Here is an 11,642-nt window from a genome sequence, read left to right on the forward strand (position 1 = left end):
TTCCTACCATTTTACTTTAGACTTTACTAAAGATGATTGTTGATTATGAGGAAGGCCAGTAGTAGACCTGTAGTAAGGCCTCTTCTTAAACAATGACCACGGTCATGGTAAAACCAAGGGGCCAGTGAGGCGCTCCAACGTTGAAGCTCTGGGCCCTAGTGGTAAGAGGAAGGACTGCAGGCGGACCCATGCACGGACACGTAGGACCATCACTCCCTATGTCACCCATACGTCACCCCGGACCTAAAATTTGAGGTCCGGAGGAGGTACTTCCGGCAGTCTTCCGGGTGCTTCAAAACGCCACTGAGCAACTTCCTCGAAATGAATAGCTTGGGGGCGGGGCTAGTGCTCCAGTTCGGTCTCTATCCTTTATATACTCTATGGGTAAAACACACTAGTGTGTGTTTAGTTAGATTCAAGGATCTTCCTGAGGGTAAAACACACACTAGTGTGTGTGTGTGTGTGTGTGTGTGTGTGTGTGTGAAACACACATTTTGTGAACATACACTAAAAGCTGGATATAGCCTCAAAACGAGCCGTACAACATGATGATGTAAAACCAACATTGAGACAAAACAAACATTGAATTCTCTTTATTGTTTTACTTTACTTTATTTGTTTATTTAGCAATTTGGCAATTTATCTCCCAGACATCAACCATCAAACAATACAAACAGGACTGACATACATACATAGCATACAAATACCTGGTACATTTCAAACATAATAAGACTAGTAAGAATAAAAATAAGAAAAGATTAAACTATTATTAGGGTAGGTTTACTCTATTTTGGACTAAGCGTCATATATGATCACAAGACTGGTTATTTTTTAACCATTGTTTCAATTGTCCTTTAAAAGCTGTGAAAGTGATCTCCCTCAGTGTGAGAGGGAGCTCATTCCAGTATTGACAACCTTTTATGGACAGTACATTTTGACTGAAGGTAGACTTTCTGCCATGGACCTCACAGTCACCCCTGGATGCAGACCTGGGGCTCCATTTTCGTCACCTCTAAACCCCTTATCCCTAAACTTCTTTGAATTTATGTGATTGGTTTAGTTACGTCAACATCAACAACCAATAAGGGACCACCAAGGACATGCCTACATACCCAGCCAACCGCAGTATACGATCGCCGTACCTTTTACCCACCCAACATTGAAACATCTTAATTACCATCAAGGCATCAAGTCACCATCAACAGCCAATTAGGGACCACCGAGGACAGGCCTACATACCATACATACGCAGCCAACCACAGTACTTGCGCGCTGTGCTTGCGCAAATAATAAATGATGTTGGAAGTTGGAACATGTATAGCAATTAACTATTGAGACAGTGGTAGCATCCGGATACAAAGATAAAACAATGTAGAGGTTGCACCAGGTCTAACTGGTTACGGCCAAGCTACACCGGGCATGTGTGCGTTTGACGTAAGCACACTGCGCGCACAAAGTACGCGGTAGTGGCCCAAGATTACCGTTACCGCGGGTAGTGGCCCGCGGTATCTGTGCGTCTGGTATTATTGACATATATTGGTCCTATCCAAACGCGCTGTACGCGCGCAGTAAACGCATACGCACTGCGCGCACAAACGCGCTCAAAATCGCCCGGTGTAGCCCGGCCATAAGAAACTTCATGTCACCCTCTTTTCTACCTGACTTCCCCATCTCGACTGTCCACTAGTAGCCTACTGTCCTGTAACAGTGTCTGATCTGCATGGAGTCCAAATTGGGGACCCATGAGTGTACGGATATAACTAAACTTTGCGGTTTCATAGCTTCGCTTAATTACTGATTCAACCCTCCGTAAAGGAGTGTAACAGACAGGTATGGTTTAAACACACACCGTTATATTACTCAAACAATCACTTGATTTTGGCCATTTTATTAACTATTATCTAATAACACACTCATTCACGTACACACACACTTCTACTAAACTTGTGTACAGTATAAAGCCTGATTTGCCTTGTTCTGACCTGTGTTTTAAGACTTAGTTCAATAGCGTCAACTAATTGTCCTTTTAGCCAAACATTATCACAAGAGTTAGCTGCGTTTAGGTAATAACTGCAACACAAAAAGAATACAAACACATACTATTAATTCACAGATATAGCGACTGCATAAGCGTATCATTATGACTGGATTTAGAGCATATAAACGTACATTATAAACACTTACAGCAAACTTGTTACATTTCTACTGAATGATCAGGAAACAAACACATCAGCTCAAATGCCCTGTGTAAAGCACGCCTCTTCCTCTTTGTCATCTGACACTTCCTCCTGCGTTTCTGCCTCCTTCACCATGCCTTCTAGTATGCCCTTTGCATCCCCCATAGTATAACACACATTTACCCCCCAATTATCTTTATTAATATCTACATCCCTGAGATACTGTAATTGGTTGGTAAGAGGATTTCTGTTCTTATATAACACAGAGTATTTACTGTATAGACAGAGTGAACTTCTTAATAGCACCATTATCTATACATAAACGACACACACATTAAGTTACAAAATATAAGCTGGGTTGGCTCTTAATAATATAATGAGGCAACTCACGGAATAAACTCGACAATGAGATTTTAAAAACAAAAAGTCAGAAGAAAAGATCAAATGGGGATCAGTGGCCCTAATGAGTATCAACCTGGGGGGTCCTTGAAATGAGGTACGACCGTACGAGAATCACTGGTTTACATGATTCAGCTGGCATTAGTAGGCTACAGTTTGTGCGGGATAAGATTCAACGAGGCGTGGCATAAATCTTGAAGGGGTATGGAGTGCGTGTGACTCCCAAGATTCCCTTTGTACTGAGCTTAACTCCGTCCAGAGTGGAGAAGCTGAACTTCTGTAGTAGAGCGACAAAAAACAGGAAGAACTAAATTTTTGCCAGTCCCTCTCCAATACATGCACGCTTACCTGTGAGAGAACAGAAACACACCCATGGGACAATTAAGACAGAAAGGAAATTTACGTCATATGTAGACGAGCAAATCGGATAACCAATCACAGGCAACAGGCAGCATTCTGATTGGCCAGTATGAGATGATGATGTATGATAAGAGCGCCCCTAACTTCACATAACAATAAATGATGTACATGGAACGGTGGTGCCGGGCCTGCAATAGACATGGAAGGTGGGCTCGAGCCTCTGTCCCTTTGTATGTCGGTAAAAATAAATTTTACCGACATAAATACATTTGCCTAAAGGAATCATTTATCTCAATGTCCATTTTCAATGCATGTTATAATCTGCATAATTTGTCTAATTTCCCCATCAGTGACAGGATCCCTAAGAGTTTGGCCCAACAATCCGGATCTTGATCAGGGGGTTGACTTTCAATTTGATGTCCCTCTTACCTGCAGAGAAGGGCAAGAATGCATCCCTTTTCACAAACTTGCCATCAGCATCTAGGAAGTGTCCCGGGTTGAAGACGTTTGGTGTCTCCCATTCATTCTTGTCAAGTAGCACAGAAGTCAGGTATAGGGCATCAAGCTGGTTCCCTATAACCGGAAAATAATAAGTCAGTTATTGTACTGGCTCTAATGATTGAATTATTTCTGGCTTATATTTACAGCAACATAAGTGCAGTTATATGTGACCGTATGTTGATTATGTGATTTTAACACAACCAAGATGCATTTTGCTATAATACAAAATGTCTCATGCTTAATAATGATTGATATGTAGCTTGCGGAGTTAGTTCAGTCAGATATACTCGAGGGGTTTCATGCTGTGCTCAAGGGCGCATACATATATACACATATGCCTTGCCTTGCCTACTATGTGGCAGTCAGCTGACCAATTGGGCGGGGTATTTAAGCTCACTAGACTCACTTCCTTCCTGCCTTCCTTCTGCATATGGTTCCTTGTTGTTATGTGATTGTTGTTATTGTTGGCGCCCACCACCACCCCAGCACCACCGGTGGGCTCTGTTATTTCGAATGATGGTGTTTTATTCGAGCAGGGAGAAAAATGTAGCAGAGCCAAACGCCAAGATAAAATATTATATGCACACTTGTATTCTCATTCTATAATAAATATTGGTTAAATCTATTCGTGAGTTATCTGACTGAACTAAAGCAACAGGAAAACAGTTAAGGTTGATGACTGGCCCTGGCACTGGCGGAGATATAGTAGAAGCAGCAGATGCAGTCGCTTTGGGGCTGCTGTTGTTGACTGTGAACCGTTTTAGCTTCTACAGTCGCCTGGTAAAGTTGAGTTTTGAAAAGAACCAGAACCACAGACTCTTTCAAAAGAGATGGGGTGGCAGAGTAAAGGTGGCATTGGAAATGGAAGTTATGGAACCACAACAAACCCAATAGCAACACAACAGCTCCATCCACAATGAGTGGAGGTGAGTGAGTGAAGTCGCATGGCGGTGAAAGACAACAACAGTAATCATAAAGATGGACACATGACATGCCCACGTTAACTTTACCACTTGAACTGAAAAATGAAGAGAGACTAATTAATCAACTTTCCGGAATCCCGAAGCTGTCCCATTCATTGTCAATCTGGCATCAGGGCCCGTGGGACATTCCCTCCGCCATTCAAGTTGAACTTGAACTGTGAGTCAAGTCAACAGATCTCAATGAAGAGGCACACTATAGTGAAGTCACATGGCCAGAAGGATAGAGGCAGTATTGTGTTTAACTCAGTATGTGGATTAACTCCTCAATTAATCAACTTATTGTCATGTATATATCATGTATTGTATGTCTATTCTTCCATCTTCCTATACTATTTACACTTGCATACCTTTGGTATGAAATAACCGCCCAGTGTTGTGTCCTTGGCGGCCAACCTGAATCCATTGAGAGGTATAACATTTCCCAATCTCTGTATCTCATGCAGGACGGCCTCAGTGTAGGGCATGTTGACTTTGTCGGCCATGTTGGGTTGGCGGGACTGTCCAATCACTCTGTCTATCTCTGCCTGGACCTTCTCTGCATGGGTGATGAAATAGAAGGTTTTAGAAAATAAACAATATTAGCAAAGACATACCTGTACAGATCCTAATGGGGATTAAATATATATCTATTACAATTATGTTTTGAAGCTTTACTTGTACGGTACAAGTAAACGGTAATCTAGGGTACAAGTTGTACCCAAGATTGAATATACATTAAAACCCATTTTGGGTGGGAACCCCTTTTGGTGTTAGCATTATGTTATGCTTTAGCTATTGAAAAATAGCAGATCTACAAACTCATAGCTTGTAGGTCTGCTATTTTTGAAAAAATCGAAGAACCACTGACATAGAAACATAGCTTTTTCAGAAAACTGTCAGGATGTAGAAGACATTTTTAGAATCTGATCTCAGGTCAAAATGGATTAACAACACATTATGGGCTTGTGTGGATGTAGCCCAATCCCTGCTTCTGGTCAGACTAGATTACATACAGGCCTTTCCTTTGGGTTGGGTCGGATACAATTGATATTTGTTTCTCACAATTTAATAAGCCTGGCATCCCTATTTGTGGCTTTTTCCCCTATTTTTGAGGGATGCTAGCCCCTCCTTATTCAGCTTCACAAAGGCAAATGGACAATTTTACGTCATGGTGTCTGAGCAAATAGACATGTTACGTCATGATGATGTACGCTAAGAGCGCCCCTCACTTCACACGGGTGTGATTTCGTTATTTAAATAGCCGATCTACAAGCTTCCCCCCCCCCCCCCCCCCCTGTAACCCTGTAACCATCCACTCTTACTTCTTAGGCATCTGTGTATGGTGTTCTCGGCAACACTCACCTTGGATATGAGGGTGGTTAATGAGATATACTGTTGCCCACTGCAGTGTGGTGGAGGTGGTCTCGTTACCAGCCATGAACATATCCAGAGAGCACATGACCACGTTGACTTCATTAAATACCCCCTCAGGGCTTCCCTTATTCTGAAGGGAGAGATACATTGATGAGGAGATAACTAAAGAGATGGAAATGTGTAGACAGTGGTGGAAAGTAACTGTGCGTTTACTAGGCCTGACCTCAAAATTTTAATACATTTTTTCAAAAATAGCAGACCTACAAGCTCGTAGCGCGCCACTCTGTGGCACGCTATGAGCTTGTAGATCTGCTATTTTTCAATAGCTAAATTATAACAATGTTTAAAACACCAAAAGGGGTTCCCACCCAGAATGGGTTTTAAGTACAAATTTGAGGTATTTTTTACTTTACTTTTCACTTCTACTCTCTAATCTCAGACATTTGAAAACTTCAGTTAGGCCTACTAGTTACTTTGTAGATTTGTATTATTATTACAAAACCAGACATACGTTTGGAATTTGAAAATAGCCGATCTACGCAAGCTCACAACTTGTAGATCCACAACTTGCTATTTCCAAAGGATTTTTACATTTGAAAACTTGTTAAATGGGACCTTCTGCATAATGAGTACTTTTACTTTTGGTACTTAAAGTTTCTACAGTGTTTCTACATTGCAGTATTGATTCGTGGCTTTCCCGTCGGGATCGGGAGCCGAACCCGCGACACACTGCCAGACTCGATTACCAGCCAAGTTGCCTGGACCCCTGAGCCACGGCCCAGGCCAGTATTGATGTACTTTTTCCAAAAATATGAGTAGGCTATTTATTGCACCATTGACTGTAGATGAGGTGAGAAAAGATGACTTGACAAAACACTGAGAAATTGAGAAACTGCTCGTACTTTCTCCATCTCCATGAGGAAGGTGTCCATGTAGTCCCGTGGGTTGCTGGGATCCAAGTCCAACTTGTGTCTTTCTAGCTCTTTGCCGATAAAGGCCTCCACGGCTTTATAGTTGCTGAAGATGGCATTGTGAGGGCCTGGCAGGTGCTTCATCAGTCCAGGAAATGCATCGTACATCTGTTTGAAGAAAATAACCAAATCATTATTGAGGTCGGTTCTGTTCCTAAAGACGAACAAAGAAAACAGACCTCTTCACCAACTAGCACTACATTTCTTTGCACCTGCATTTGTTCCCTACTCGGAAATGAAATGAAATGAAATGATTACTATATTTACCCAGGGTATCTGGGCTAAGCTCAAGAACTTGTTTCCAGCCAGGCCCTGCTCATAGAACATTTCATCGTAGTGGTTCAATGCCTTGTTCAAGGGCACTTCAGCGGTGGTAATTTTAACGTGTCGGACCGCTGATTCGAACTGCCGACCTTCCGGTATCAAGACCGCTCTGCCACCGCGGCCACCGCTGCCAGTTATTATTTAGATATATGTTTAGGTATGTGTTTACTTCAAAGTTACTCCCCGCACAGAGTACAAAACACTGCTGTTGGCCTACAAGGCAACCAAAGGTATGGCACCCCCATGTCTTCAAAGCTAATTCAGATCAGCTAACACAGGGAATCTGGCAGAACCTTTGGGACAACGGTCTACATGTCCCAGACTCTTCTCCCTTCTTGCTCCTAAACTGTGGGACGAACTCCCCGGTGCAATTAGAACTGAATCACTCCCAATCTTCTCCTGTATGAAGACTCACCTCGGCTCCACCTTGGCCCGTAACACTTTCCGTAGAACTTGCCCTAGCCTTGACCACCTTCTATGCTTATGCAAAGGCTAAAATGTAATTTAGATAGCATGTTATATAGACGGTATAGTTTAAATGTACAGACTATTGATTTAGTTTTTAGTTATTTTACTGTTGGACTATAGGTTCCAGGGCCGGTTCTAGGGGGGGGGCAGGGGTGGGCACAGCCCACCCAAACGTGCGTCCTGCCCACCCAATCAAAAGTTATGGGGATCCTTTATTTTTTTGCCTATAAAAGATATCATGAAATATCTGTACCGTTTCTGATTGGGTGGGCACTGCGCAGCATTTTTAGACCCAACAATGAACGCATACCGCAAAAGTTGTGTCTCGGTAGCGAGGCGGAGGGACCCGACGTCTAGCAAAATTAGCACAACAGAGAAGTGTTCAGAACACAACACAGGGCACACACTGAGGAGAATGAGCTGCGTCGAAAACCCCCTACACATAACCACGCCTCCAGCAACAGATCCACGAATCAGGAGTTCTACATGCTCAAACACAGACAATGAGAAAATACGTTTCAGTGATTATTTTCTAAATAAACTTTATCTCACACAATCACTCTCTCTGTGTGCTCCCGTCTGCTCACTCTGTTGGTAGCAAGAAAGAGAGCGACATGCATCCTTTCTTTAAGCCTATAAGCAAAAGCAAGCCTAGTGCTGCTTCTGCCTCTGTAGTGAGTGCAGTCCCTAGCACATCTGTTAGCACTGTTGCTAACACAGAGGCTATCGCTGCTGTTGCCTCTGCAGTGAGTGCAGTCCCTAGCCCATCTGTTAGCACTGTTGCTAACACAGAGGCTATCGCTGCTGCTGCTGTTCATTCCCCCCCCACAAACAGTGTTTCAACACCGGCCAGTGCGGCGGCTGCGGCCACAGACTCCGCTGTCTCGGTCTCGGCTCCAGTGAGCACAGACTTGAATGGAGATGCACCATTCCAACCCATATTAAGTACATACCCCAGAATATTTTTAGAATGCGCTAAAAATATATATAAGCAAAATTGCAACGCAACCAACATTAGCTCAGCTCTTTAAGAGAAAGGAAAGAGTTGAAGAAGATAATGTCATTAAAGACAAAGTTAGAAAAACAACCAAGACCATACAGTTGCATGACAGAGAGTGACAGATGGAGAGGAGGAGGCAGAAGTGGCAGCAGGACCAGCATCAAGCACAGGTAATAATAATAATAATAATATTATGAAATTCCTGATATTATATCAGGAATTTTATAGCACAGTATAACTGTGCAAAAAAAAGCAGTTTTCTATGCATTTCAGGGGTACTGTGGGTTTACTTTGAACCCCAAATGTTATTGGCACAGTATAAAAAAAAGCAGTTTTCTATGCATTTCAGGGGTACTGTGGGGTTTGAACCCCCAATTGTTTTATTGGCTGTGCCAAAAAAAAGCAGTTTTCTATGCATTTCAGGGGTACTGTGGGGTTTGAACCCCCAAAAAAATTTTGGCCGCGCCGCTTTGCGGCGCGTCCGGGGTCGCCCCCGGTACAATTCTGTCTGCCCACCTGAGTGGGGCTGGCTAAATCCGGCCCTGATAGGTTCTTGGTTTCCTTATGATCATAGATTTTCTATGCATTCATTGTATTACCTTGTGTTGTCCTTGCTTACTGTAAGTCGCTCTGGTTTAAGTCTGCGTCTGCTAAATTGTAAATACACTTTAACTCTTTAAACTAATACTTAATATTAAAGTCATCCCAAGACTTATATATATACTTATATATAAATATAATCTTTGTTGAATGGCTGATAGTGAGGTTCTAACTTCGCATTGCTATTTAATGGTTCACAATAGTCTTCTGGCTCAGCAGAAATATTTTGTTTATGACACAGAGACACATGCAACCCTGCATGTGTCTCTGAGGTCCTGTCGTGTCCTACATGAGCCCACATGGGTCCTCAATGATGCTCTCCTCTAAAGAGCGCTTTCCTAATCCAAATTTGCGTAGGGCAGAAAGGGTAAAGCGACGCTGTGTTTTCCATGCTTGTCCGTTACTGTAGAACAGACCCGCTGAAATAGAAAGGGAAAAACACAATACATCGTTCATCATCTCTTTGCATGGTCTGTCTGTTTACAATATATTTGCATTTGTGATTCTGTGTCTTATAGTGGAATAGGAGGCATCGTAAAGAAGCAAATGGGTTTCATTGATTGACCTGTGTCCCCAGAATACAGTCTGCTCTGTAATGGGCTGTATGGCCGATCCACAAAGTTTTCTGCCTGGGTCACCAGGGCTTCCTTCACCATCTTGTACCCAGTTACAAACACTGCTGTGTCTCTTCCCAGACGCAAACAGAACACATTCCCGTAAAGGTCGCTTAGCTACGGAGGCAAGATAAGAAAATAAGTGGCTGTTGTTGTCCAACATGTGACTCTAATAGAATACACATTCAATGTCAATGAAAAAAGTACAGTACAGTTGTAGTGTTAGTACTACTAAGAACAGTTGTTGCTGATTAGTTTAGTCTAGTGTTTCGTCTAGTTCAGTGTTTTTTCTAACGGGTATCCTCTGTGTTTTCAAATAGCTGAGGAGTATTGCTGTTATTATTTCAGAAACATAGGGTGGCATTACATGCAGTCTTTTTACATGCTTACCCTATATAAATATCCACACGGGCATGCGATTGCTTACCGTGTTGAGGTAAGCGTGAAAATGTTTGACGTCAATGCTGAGCAAGTTTCCTACGAGAGGTAGAGCCAGGGGTCCCGGGGGGTAGTTGTGTGGATTCCTGTTCTTGAGGAAATTAGTTAACAGGAGAATGACAACTCGATAGCAGCATTGCCCTAAGATTCAGCGCCAGAAACAAATTATAGAGCCACCACATGGTGAAGGAAATGCAAGGGATTAAGCGAGCGTGTGCAAGAAGGACACTGATGAGTTGCAGTGTGATGGGCTGGTATATGGCCCCTGTGCTGCTGACTTACACCTTGTATATGCAGCAAACTTTGCATGTAGGAAGAGGAGAGAGGAGGTTGCTTAGTACAGGGGTTCTCAACGTTTTTGGCCGGGGACCCCCGGAAATGCTTTGGCAATGTCTCGGGACCCCCGCCCCGCCCCCTCCCGACCCCCAATATAAATTGACTGCTACAATAACCTTAAACCATTTTGGGCGGGAACCCCTTTTGGTGTTTTAAGCATTGTTATAATTTAGCTATTGAAAAATAGCAGATCTACAAGCTCATAGCGCGCCACCGAGTGGCGCGCTACGAGCTTGTAGGTCTGCTATTTTTGAAAAATCGTGAAAATGAAATTTAAAAAAACATTTTTTTTTTTTTTTTTTGAAAATAATTTGGGGACCCCCTAAAATAATTTGGCGACCCCCCGAGGGGTCGCGACCCACGGGTTGAGAACCCCTGGCTTAGTAGATGTTTGCTACTAAACAGACATTTGCATGCACAAGGGCTGCCAAAGTGGGCTATCTTTTGTTGTTTTTGTTGTTTTTTCTCCCCCTCTCTTCGAAGTTAGACTGGGCCAGCTATAAACTGACTGGGCCACGGCCCGCGTGGCCCAATGGACCCTAGACTGGGCCAGCTATAAACTGACTGGGCCACGGCCCGCGTGGCCCAATGGACCCTTACGCCGGTGGGGTGTATACGTCCCTCTGATGACTGTCATTCACACTCAGTGAAAATATAAATAACTATAAGATTGGTCACATTATTACATCACACAGCCTGACATGCATTTGAAATTTGAATGATTGATCCTCTTCTTTTTCACCCTTACCCCGATGACGCATTATTAGAACATTAGAACATTGTCTAAGTCTAAGAACATTGGAACAATACAACGACTGAGGATATAATTACCCACATTTTTCAGGCTATTGGATGTAAAGAAATGGTCTAAATGACCGTCTAAAAATGGGTTATAAATGGTCTAAAATTAAAAGCTTTTTATAGCGCTCTAGGCTTAGATTAAAGTTGAAACAACGTCGTTTCAATGTCTATATAGGCAGTCTATATATAGTTAGACGTTTAAAAAACGGCTAATCAACGTCTGATACCACTAAAAAAATTGTGTTTAGACCATTTATAGCCCATTTTTAGACGGACGTCTAATTGCTCATTATTGCTCAGTGGGAAGTTCAGGATGA

General features: G+C 42.7%; 1 pseudogene across 1 annotated transcript; it reads right to left on the reverse strand.

Annotated features, from left to right (window-relative positions):
- Positions 1–2,748: 2,748 nt before the first annotated feature.
- LOC306931531 (cytochrome P450 2J2-like) lies at positions 2,749–11,285 on the reverse strand (annotated as a pseudogene). Its single transcript has 9 exons — positions 11,273–11,285; positions 10,178–10,329; positions 9,719–9,867; positions 7,847–7,889; positions 6,676–6,852; positions 5,762–5,903; positions 4,768–4,955; positions 3,366–3,509; positions 2,749–2,924 (listed from the first exon to the last, which is right to left on the reverse strand). The product of its transcript is annotated as a cytochrome P450 2J2-like (transcript).
- Positions 11,286–11,642: the final 357 nt, after the last annotated feature.

Source organism: Electrona antarctica (genome assembly GCF_951216825.1).
Source record: "Electrona antarctica genome assembly, chromosome: 10".
In the NCBI taxonomy this organism is placed as follows: domain Eukaryota; kingdom Metazoa; phylum Chordata; class Actinopteri; order Myctophiformes; family Myctophidae; genus Electrona; species Electrona antarctica.